Genomic DNA, 12136 nt, shown 5'->3' with positions numbered 1-12136 from the left:
TACCAACAGTTTCTAATCCAGCTTCCATTTCCCACCTCTCGGAAGCTGGTGCCCCCCTTCCCTCCCCCCTTCCCTCCATCTCCACATTAAAAAACGGCCTTGTGCCTAATTTGCTACGTAGGGAAGCAAATAAATACAAAGATCAAAGTGTAGTATCTGTCCCGGCAGATACTGCAAGCGAAGACCATATGTGGGGGCAACCCTTCAGATCCCTACTCCCTGGGGAGTTGGACACCATTTCCCCTTCACTCCATTTAAAAATCGGCCTTGTGCCTAATTTGCTCGGTGGGGGAGCAAATAAATACCGCTTTTCTTGGCCTTTTGGCCAAGATAAAAGTGTAGTATCTGTTCTTACTACATGCCGTACTTATTGTGATATAAAGTGGGGGATCACTTTTCTGTATTAATTTAATGTAAAATGATCACTTTACAACCAGTCAGTCTCAAAGCCATTCAAGTCATTCTCCAGATCATTCAAGTTGTTTTTGAACGATTTCAGTTATTTTTTAAGCATTCAAGTCATTCTTAAGGTCATTCAATTCATCCTTAAGTTCATTAAAGTCATTCTAAGTCATTTACTTTTTATTTATTTAAGTCATTTCAGCCCATTTTTCGGTCATTTTAGTTTATCTTTAAAAGTTCCATGTCAATCCTACATTCACGCATTCATTCATTATACGAGAGCACGCGACTAATGGCTATCGACCTTTTTAATCATCGCATGTACAATTGTCGCCAACAAAATCTTATGCTTTCCGACGGCCAGACAAACAACGTCCGTGCTCGTGTTGTTTTGGCTTATGGCTAGACTGTTTTGTACATGTGTAAGTAGTTTACAGGGTGCCCGGAAAACTCGTCCCGGGAAAACTCGTCTCGGGAAAACTCGTCTCCGGAAAACTCGTCTCCGGAAAACTGGTCCCCTTTCGCTAGGTAGGAAAACTGGTCCCTTATTGAATAAATACCGATTGAAAACACATTTTATGATCATTCTTGAAGGAGATATTATTTTTAAAAATAGACTATAGCCCCCCCCTAATATTTTTTAAAAATATTTGTACTTGTTTAATGTTTTCTTTTTTTTTTTTTTTTTTAATAAAATCGATTTTCTAAGTGTCCGTTTTCTACCTAACTGGCTAAGTTCTTAGTGGTTTCACTTATATTAAAGCGTTTATTATGTTCATACAAAGTTGATTACAATTTTTTTTTGTTCTTATTTTAACGATGTTTTTTTCGAGTCATAAAAACAATAATTAAAAACAAAACCAAAAAAAATAAAAAACAGGGAGCGATTCGATTTTTCGTTACTTTTTTGTTTTGGTTTTTAATTATGATAGTTTTTTGTTGTTATGTTTTTGTTTTCTCTCATAACAAATGCACTCATGCGTTATTTAAAATTATCTTTTTATCCATTATCAACATTTATTGTCGTCCTGTCAAATTTTGCAAAAATTAACTAATAAATTAAAAGCGAAATATTTTTTTGGCGCGATAGATGCCATGTGGCATGTGCTTACAATCTCTCGTTAACTTATTTTTAATTTTTAAAATTTTTACTTCAAAATTCTAAAATCAATCATTCAGAGAAAAAGTAATCACTAGATAAATTTATTAATCAATTTTATTGAAAACTCCGCTATCGTTTATCAAGAATCTTTTTAATTTCATTTTTGTTGGTTGTTTTTCGGAGGGGGATATAGTTTTAACCCCCCCCACTCTCTCTCCCTCTCTCTAAATTATATTTTAAAAAATATTAAAATTTATTATTTTCTATTTAAAACTAAATCTCCCTCAGTAATTTCTTTAATTTTCTATTTTTTAGCGATTATCAAGACCCCTAAGATGTGATTTACCGGACATTATTTCTCGTTCGGGTTTGTATTACTGTACACATAGATTCGAAAAAGTTGTCAAAAAAACAAATATATAACAAATAAATGTTATCAAAGGCAAGATAAATTACTTTTCTACCAAACTGGATATAATTTTCGTGTTTTTATTTAATTTAACATGTTTATTCAGCTCAAAAAGCATACAGTTTTTACCGATGTATTGGAAAATTCAAAATGGCGGCCGACTCTCTCTATTTAACACGGTAAGTTCGGGAAAAGGTGTTATAAATAATAAAACAGACAAAATACTATTAAAAAACCACCGAATATATGTCAAGTTATGTCACGGTAACATATATTGAGCAAATTTCTAACAGTATTTTGTCTAGTTTATTATTTATAACACCTTTTCCCGAACTTACCGTGTTTAAGAGAGAGTCGGCCGCCATTTTGAATTTTCCAATACATCGGTAAACACTGCATGTTTTTCGAGCTAAATAAACATGTTAAATTGAATAAAAACACGAGAATTATATCCAGTTTGGTAGAAAAGTAACTTATCGGGTAACCCAACTTATCTTGCCTTTGATAACATTTATTTGTTATATATTTGTTTTTTTTAACTACTTTTTCGAATCTATGTGTACAGTAATACAAACCCAAATTTTAATATTTTTTAAAATATAATTTAGAGAGGGGGGGTTAAAACTATATCTCCCTCCGAAAAACAACCAACAAAAAATGAAATTAAAAAGATTCTTGATAAACGATAGCGGAGTTTTCAATAAAATTGATTAATAAATTTATCTAGTGATTACTTTTTCTCTGAATGATTGATTTTAGAATTTTGAAGTAAAAATTTAAAAAATTAAAAATTAGTTAACGAGAGATTGTAAGCACATGCCACATGGCATCTATCGCGCCAAAAAAATATTTCGCTTTTAATTTATTAGTTAATTTTTGCAAAATTTGACGACGACAATAAATGTTGATAATGGATAAAATTATAATTTTAAATAACGCATGAGTGCATTTGGTATGAGAGAAAACAAAAACATAACAACAAAAAACTATCATAATTAAAAAACCAAAACAAAAAAATAACGCTCCCAGTTTTTAATTTTTTGGTTTTGTTTTTTATTATTGTTTTTATGACTCCAAAAAACATCGTTAAAATAAGAAACAAAAAAATTGTAATTAACTTTGTATGAACATATTAAACGCTTTAAAATAAGTGAAACCACTAAGAACTTAGCCAGTTAGGTAGAAAACGGGCAATCGATTTTATTAAAAAAAAAAAAAAAACATTAAACAAATAAAAATATTTTTAAAAAAATATTATGGGGGGGGCTATAGTCTATTTTAAAAAGCAATATCTCCTTCAAGAACGATCATAAAATGTGTTTTCAATCGATATTTATTCAATAAGGGATCAGTTTTCCTACCTAGCGAAAGGGGACGAGTTTTCCCGAGACGAGTTTTCTGGAGACGAGTTTTCCGGAGACGAGTTTTCCCGAGACGAGTTTTCCCGGGACGAGTTTTCCTAAATTCAGTTTACAGATATCCAGAAAAACTGTAAATGTCGTTAAATTAGGATGAATCTGAAAGGCGGTAAGAAACAACAAATTCAACTTTCTTGAATCTTACACATTAATACTGCATAGAGAATATGGCTATATTGAAGATGTTAACTCGTGAGTAAATTGAAGAGGTTAGCTCCCATACATTTGCGTTTTTCATTATTATGCCAAATATTTGCGTTTTTTTATTATGCCGGAAAAGAAAAAAAAAATAGGGAAGTTTAATATGGCTATATTGAAGATGTTAACTCGTAATAAGATTGAAGAGGTTAGCTCCAGAATATTTGCGTTTTTTTTTATTATGCTGAAAAAGAAAAAATACGGCAGTTTAATATGGCTATATTGAAGATGTTAACTCGTAACTAAATTGAAGAGGTTAGCTCCCAAATATTTGAGTTTTTTATTATTATGCCAAAAAGAAAAAATACGGAAGTTTAATATGGCTATATTGAAGATGTTAACTCGTGACTAAATTGAAGAGGTTAGCTCCAAAATATTTGCGTTTTCTTTTGTTGTGTAATCGCTGGTCAACGCCGGGTAGAGAGCAGTATATCTATCTATATAGTTGTTTGCCTAGCTGAGTTGATGATAGTTCAAATAGGGGGAAAACATTCGAATACAGGTGCAGAATGGGACAAAAGGGTCAATGTTGTGACATATATCAAACTGAGTAAGTGGTCGGTTGCACCGGAAGCTAGGTAAATGGGGCATGATCTGACATGTCAAAGATTCCGGGTTGAAAAAACTAAGTTAATTTTAGTGAGATGGGTTCAGGACAGCAAAGAGGCACGATGTGTTGAACAGGCTCCCCATGAGGGCAACGATTTCCAGAGTGAACCAGAGAACAGAGCAAGTCAAAAATATATATGATAAATTACAAATGAATAGTACGAAACATACATTTTTTTATTAATTACACCAATAGCAATGGCCAATGACTCTTTATCTGAAAGTACCTCTTTTAAACTCCTCGGCCTAACGCTCTCAGGAAACATGAGTTGGAATTATTACATTGACAGTATCGCCAGGACCACTGCGAAGAAGGTAGCTTCTCTCTACCGTGCTAGAAAGCTACTAACGCCCGAAAATATCCTGTACCTCTATAAGGCCATCATTCGCCCATGTATGGAGTATTGTTGTCATATTTGGGCTGGTGCATTTGCCACTAGTCTCTCGCTCCTAGATAAGGTTCAAAAGAGAGCCGCCAACCTGATAGGTCCTGAACTAACATCTAAGCTTCAGCCTCTGTACCATCGACGAAATGTTGCATCCCTCTGCCTGTACTACAAGTACTTTAACGGTGAATGCTCTGACGAACTGCGAGCACTTGTGCCCCCTCGACGTAAATACCCCCGAAAAACCCGACAAGCAGCTAAATCCCACCCCTTTACAGTAGAGATCCTAGATGTAAGAAAGCCTTCTACTCCAGTAGTTTCTTCCCCAGGACAGCTAGACTTTGGAATTCCCTTCCAGGTCCCTGCTTCCCCAACTGTACTGACATGCAGAAGTTCAAGTACAACGTGAACCGACATCTTACTACCCAACTCCCTACATATTACCCCTGATGCCTATGTCCCTGATAGTAGACCAATACAACAAAGTAGCATTGTGCCTTGTTTGGGGTGAAAATGTGATAATAAAAAAATAATTACCTAAAATGTATTTATATCTATTGTATGTTTTATTATGGATTTAAATAATGGCAAGATGTTTTGATGATAATATATGTGAGATATTAAAAGAAAACGCATTTATATATGTGTGTGTGTCTTATTTGTATGTATGTGTGCATTAAAGATGGCGACAATAAAAACGTTTATCGCGAATCAAAGAAAACGAATTATTTTGTTTATTGTGCCTAATCAGGCATAATAGAAACGAAATTTTGTTTGAAAACAAACATTCAATTTATGAAAAAAAATGAAAGATTGAAAAACAGTAGGAAACAACCAATCAGCGCAGCGATGCTAAAACCTCGAAACGAATGCTATTAAACACTCTCCTTCCTAAACAAGCATTCCACTTAATACAAAGATGCTATCTCTGCATATATATATATATATATATATATATATATATATATATATATATATATATATATATATATATATATATGTGAAGTACTTTGTATGTGTGTCTGTGTCTGTGTCTGTGTAATTTCGTTCTCTATAAACTCTGAAACAGGTGCGCATATTTTTAGAAATTTTACGCAAAGTTACATTACGTCTCTGGGAGTGTTCTCAGATACGTCCTATATCGGAATGCCTTCGATTTTTTTTTTTATCGAAAATCGATAGTCGAAAAAATCCGATTGAACAAAGAACAGTCCAATTTTGACCAAAGTTAACGTCCTTATACCGGCTATTATCAAAACAGCATTTAAAAGTTTATCATCGCATAAGGAGAATGGCCCATCGAAGAAAATTAAAAGTAGATTATTTGATGTGACAGGGGCGTGGTCGGAAAGCATATTTCCGTTTATAGCACAACTGAGCCATTATGCTTGACTTTTGCATTTTAAACTTTAATTCAAGCCCTTATATAAAACTAATTTATAACATCAACAATAGGTACTCTACGGAGCAATGTAGGCAATTTATTGTGAACTCAGTCACGACGGAGATGAATGTGAAGCTTCCATCCGGTGCACCGTAGTGGGTCCCCGACTAGAGCAGATAAGATTTAATTGGAAAATGGTCGATTTCACCGATTTCAATGTGAATAAATGTAATAAAAGAGTAGAATATTCGTTGCTCCGCATTCAAGTGTATATATCTATATCTATAAAAGTGAAAATGTATGTGTCTGTCTGTCTGTGTACACTTCTCTACCAAACTACTCTGTCAATTTTCGGTCTACACACTTGAGATTTGACATAAGGGATACTGAGATTTGGGTAAATCTTTTAAATCGGTTTTCGGCCAGAGATTTGGCTGTCAAGGGGTAAAAGTTCAACGATTTGACCTTTGAGAACTCTACCAAATTCTCCATCAATTTCGGGTGTAAACACTTGGAATTTTAGATATAGGTTTTTTGGACATTGATCTAACTTTATAATTTGATGTGGCCCCAAAAGATAAATATTAAGCGGTCAAAATTTAAAAAATTTGACGTCTGCGGTCTCTACCAACTTTTCTGTATGGTAGTTAAGAAAGCCTATTGTATAGAAAGGCATTACCGTACATATTCACACTTTTTAATATATACATATGCACATAAATTTATGAACAGTATATAGGGCTCGAACAAAGCTGGGCGAAACTGTTAGTATATATATATATATATATATATATATATATATATGTGTGTGTGTGTGTGTGTGTGTGTGTTATATATATATATATATACTAGCATGGATGCCCGGCGTTGCCCAGGTGTTTGAATGTATGTGTTGAGCAAAAATAAAATGTGCGAGTATGGAGGCAGGCTCGAACCCGTACCGCGAAGAAGGAAAAGAACGGGGGAAAACATGACGTCTTTGCTGTTACGACCACCGCCAAACCGGAAGTGACGTAGGTTTAAATTAAGGCTAGACAATCGAAAAGACGGGATGACTTTCGAATATATCGGCGAAAAAAGCGACCCCTCCCTGTAGAAAAGTGCCCAGTTTAGGGTGAAGAAATTAATGTTTTTAGCCAATTTTTCGGTATTTGTCGTCTGAAGGGTCGACCTTCCAAACGATACTGATCTTCTAAAAATCCGTCGCCTCTGTCGAAAGTTTTAGGCAGGCAGTCAGACATACATACACACATTTACATATTGATAGCTCAAATTTTCGATCCAAGCTGATTAAAAAGCTTGAATACCCTTTATGTAGACAAAATTGACAGAGTTATTGCGTAGATAAATGTACACAGACACACAGGCACACAGACAGACAGACACGTTCACTTTTATAGATAGATAGATGGATAGATGGATAGATAGATAGATAGATAGATATAGTCTAAAAAGCTTTGAATAAGAAAAAAATATGTATATTTATCTCTACACTAACGTAATGTACTTGCAATAACCCTTATCCGTGAGTTGCTTCCGGGCCTTGATAAGTGGTGATCACTGTGTAAAAAAAAATGTAAAAATAAAGTAATAAGGAATGTAATTTCAATCTTCAGAAAAAAATAATAAAATTTAACCTGTCGCAGACTTAGCACTTGCATAATCCTATTTTAAATTTCTACAATTACAAAAAAGAATTCTAACTATATACGGAAAAAAAAATTAACCAAAACAACTAAATAGAAATAGATTTAGCACTTGTATAAGCCGACTTCTAAAAAGTTTACAATTATAAAAGAGAATTCAAGTATATACGGATGAAAAAAAAAAAAAAGAAAACTTCACTACAATTTGTTACATAGAAAAAGGGAATAATCAACTGCCTACCATGCATTTGTTTCGTATATATATATATAAAGAGATTTATAGAGATTTTTATAACGTCATATAGCCGTTAATATATTTAAAATATATAATGCAATTTCTTGCCAAAATTGCCTTCAGATGTACGTTGGTGAAACTCAACATAGATTAGAGAAAAGGCCCAATTCACATAAAAGAGATATAAAAAAAATAGCAATTCTCAGACAGCAGCATAATCATAATTTTGACTTCAAACAAGCAAAAATAGTTAAATTTATTTCAAATAAACCGTAACGGAGATTTCTTGAAACAGCACTTATCGAAAATTCAAGCGGAATTAAACAACGTGGAGGGTTTTATGATGTATCGCCATAAATAAGTAAACTCCTATTAAAAGAACATAATTTAATTTTAGACATAGGTTAACTCTTTTATCCCATACAATAATTAATAATACAATTAGTCAATAAATTACACAATAAAAATATATTTTATTTCAGTTAAACATTCATATTTGAATTATAACGGACATATTTGTTTCTAAAGGAATATGAATTGCATATGTTTTTGAATATATTAATATTTCAAGCAGGTCTGTGTTTAGGACAGAATAGTTAGCGGCAATCCTTCCAATATATATATATATATATATATATATATATATATATATATATATATATATATATATATATATATATATAATTTATTATACCATACCTGTTCACACTGAAGCACTTATCACAATATTCTGTGGATCTATATTAAAAAACCTTGTTAAACTTTGTGACATATTTCCATTCTATGGAGGTCAGGTGCGAATGAACACCCCATAATTTTATTATACCATATTTCTTCAAACTGAAACATAATTATCAAAGTATACTTACGCAGATAGATATGAAAAGTCTTTATTAAAGTTTGTGCTTATATCCATTCTATGGAGGTCAGGCGCGAACGCAGACCCCACAATTTTATTATACCATCCCTATTTAAGTTAAAACATACTTATCAAAGTATCATTGTGTACATCTATATCAAAAACACTTGTAAACTTTCTTTTTTTAATTTAAATTTTTTATTTCCATACTTCTGTGGACCAGGCGCAAACGCAGACCCCCACAATTTTAATGAATCACTGTTCTGCCAGATCAAACATACCCATTTCTGTGTCTCGATGCATCTTCTATCATTATATGTAATCAGTTTTTTTTTAAATAGTCAACCATATGGGAGCCTATTCGTGACCAGGCACATACACGCACGCGCCTGCGTGCGCACACACACACATACACACATTCAGCTCTATATATATATATATATATATATATATATATATATATATATATATGACTTTGGCGATGTGTATGAAAGTCTCTATCAATCTCCTCTCTGAATATTTGTCTACGGAGTTGAAATTTGATAGTAAGAGTATTTGGACGTGTAGCCCACTTTTGGTTTGGTTTTTATCCGGAACGAAATGTTACTAAAGGGTCAAACGAAGCTGAAAAGATAAATAACGAAGATTCTAACGTTACATCTTATATGGTGTAAATTCAAGTGGATGATACCCAGGTCGTATTTTTTTATAACTTTTGAAATCATTACTATATATTTGGTACTAATTAATTGAGAATTAGATCTATAATAATTAACTAGCGGGGCATGTGGAAATTCCACAGCGGACTCTTTCATATGTAAAGTCCGTCATAAATAACAATAACCAATGGATAAAAACTACAATGAAAAATTCGTTCGATTTGACGATGGGTGCCAGAGACTCTGCAGAGGCATCAGATCTTGTGGGATTATTCATTCTATATACCCTCACAAGCATATTCGATACTATGGATATCGGCCTGTATAGAGATGACGGACTAGCTATAATAAAAAACTCCAACAAAGTCAAGGGAGAAAACTTTAAGAAAATCATACACAAAGAAATGAAAAAATTAGGCGTAAAAGCGGACGTATCAGCTAACATAAAAATAACAAACTTTCTGGACGTCACGTTAAACTTAGATAAAAACACATATGAACCATACTTAAAAGATAACGCTACTCCAATTTACGTAAACCCTAAGTCCAACCACCCACCATCAATTATAAAACACATCCCTAACTCGATCGTAAGTAGACTCAGTAATAACTCAAGCGATGAAAATGCATTTAACAGGTCAACCAATATCTACGAAACAGCCCTAAAAAATAGTGGATACAAAAATATCGATATCAAATATAAGCAACAAAACATCAACAACTGTAATAAAATTAAAAATAGAAGAAAAAGAACTATAATTTGGTATACGGCCCTATACAATCAAATGTTAAAAACAAAACTTGGCAAGAAATTTCTAGATCTTATTGAAAAACACTTTCCTGCAACCAACCCCTTACACAAAATCTTCAACAAAAATACCTTGAAGTTATCTTACAGTTGTTGCGAAAATTTAGAGATGATAATTAAGGCACACAATAACAAAAATACTAAATGAAAACAATGTAAACAACACCAAAATAAAAAGTAGACACCATGAAAGAAATAAAACCAACACTAGCAGAAATAATAATAATAATAATAATAATAATAATAATAATAATAATAATAATGATAATAATAATAATAATAATAATAACAACAATAATAATAACAAACCAACCCCGGAGAAGAATAACCATACCATAAATAAAAATACTAATAACGAACAAGATAAATGCAATTGTAGACACCGCACACTTTGCCCAGTCCAAAATAAATGTCTAACAAAAAGTGTAGTTTATCAAGCAACAATATTTGCGAAAGAAAACCCGAATAACAAGAAATATTACATAGGCATGACTTCCTTAGATTTCAAAACCCGATACTATGACCACAAAAGTACATTCAAAAATTAAAAAAACACCGTATAAAAACAACACTAGCGAATAAATACTGGGAACTCAAAGAAAGCGGACATTCGCCGGTAGTCGAATGGAAAATAATGAGACAAGCTACCACGTGCAGACATTTAGACAACCCATGTAAATTATGCCTCCATGAAAAATTTGCTATCCTGTACTTTAAAGACCCTCAAAATCTATTAAACTGTAGACGAGAAATAGCAAACAACTGTGTTCACAAAATAAAACTTACTCTAGGATAGCGATACAAAATAGCTTTAAAACTAACAATAACAATAGAAAACAAACAAATAAATAAATTAAACAAACATGAATATACATAAACGATCACGCATATATGTATATATATATATGTATATATATGTGCATGTATGTGTGTACACATAGGTATATATATATATATATATATATATATATATATATATATAAAAAGGAGGGAAAAGATCTACCTTAAACCACTAACCTAGCTCTAAAACAGATCCTTTGTTCGATAAAATGCATGCCCATTGGCTGATGGGGGGGGGCGGTGGATGCTAGACAGCCGATTGGCTAACCAGAAATCCTCAACATATATAAAAACAAGAAGCAACCACAGAATTCGTGCATAAGCCTGACGAATCCTATAAGTGGATGAAACGCAGAATATTCAGTGTAGCTTAATCGCCATATATATTTTATAAATTACTAATTACTATATATATATGTATATATATATATATATAAACCGCCAATACAAAGAAGATATATCTTGGGGCCGCGGATTAAGGATAGATATAGAAACCACGTAGTATCCTTTAAAAAGGAACCTGAGATGGAAACTAATAAAGATGGCGTTAACGATAGCAGGGGGAAGGGTACAAGAATCAGCATTAAAAATATAAAGAGGAATACAACTGCATTTGGTGATTGGGTTAGGGAACTTAATAGAAATAATGAAGATTTTGAATTAAAATGGTCAGTAGTTGATAGGGGGGAAGTATAGCCCTGGGAAATCAAAAAGGCGCAATCTATGTTTATTGGAAGCCTTTTACATAGTGAATTCTAAAGAGGAAATTTTGAATAAAAGACTAGATGCCGTACTAGGATGTCTTCACAGGAATAGGTTTCTGCTATCACGCCTTAATGTAACTGAGGTATAACTTTTTATAACAATAAGGATCCTCGGATGCAAGGATTAAATTATAATGTAGAGTTAAATAGCTGGGGATGATGTAATCAAAATGAAGGATCTAATAAGCAAATATAGTTTCTATTATTCTAAACTGGGTAAGAAATATAAATAAAGTATAAAGCTCATCTAATAATGGAAATTTTGTTCCATAACAGTGAGTATTTGTTGTATTTAGTTGTAGCAGTATTGGTGGTGAAATAACCGATACCCTCTTCAAATCAATAAAAAAAACTTAACAATAAACCAGCAATTATTATTATTAAAAATTTAAATTAGTAATTTGTGGACTAGAAATT

At 32.6% G+C, this 12136-nt stretch overlaps 1 pseudogene; it reads left to right on the top strand.

Annotated features, from left to right (window-relative positions):
* Positions 1-303: 303 nt before the first annotated feature.
* Positions 304-454, top strand: LOC145247016 (U2 spliceosomal RNA; annotated as a pseudogene).
* Positions 455-12136: the final 11682 nt, after the last annotated feature.

Source organism: Euprymna scolopes, chromosome 24 (genome assembly GCF_053919585.1).
Source record: "Euprymna scolopes isolate OS-2025 chromosome 24, ASM5391958v1, whole genome shotgun sequence".
Lineage (NCBI taxonomy): Eukaryota > Metazoa > Mollusca > Cephalopoda > Sepiida > Sepiolidae > Euprymna > Euprymna scolopes.
The sequence above is the reverse complement of the archived record's forward strand: the minus strand, read 5'-3'. Positions and strand labels throughout refer to the sequence as shown.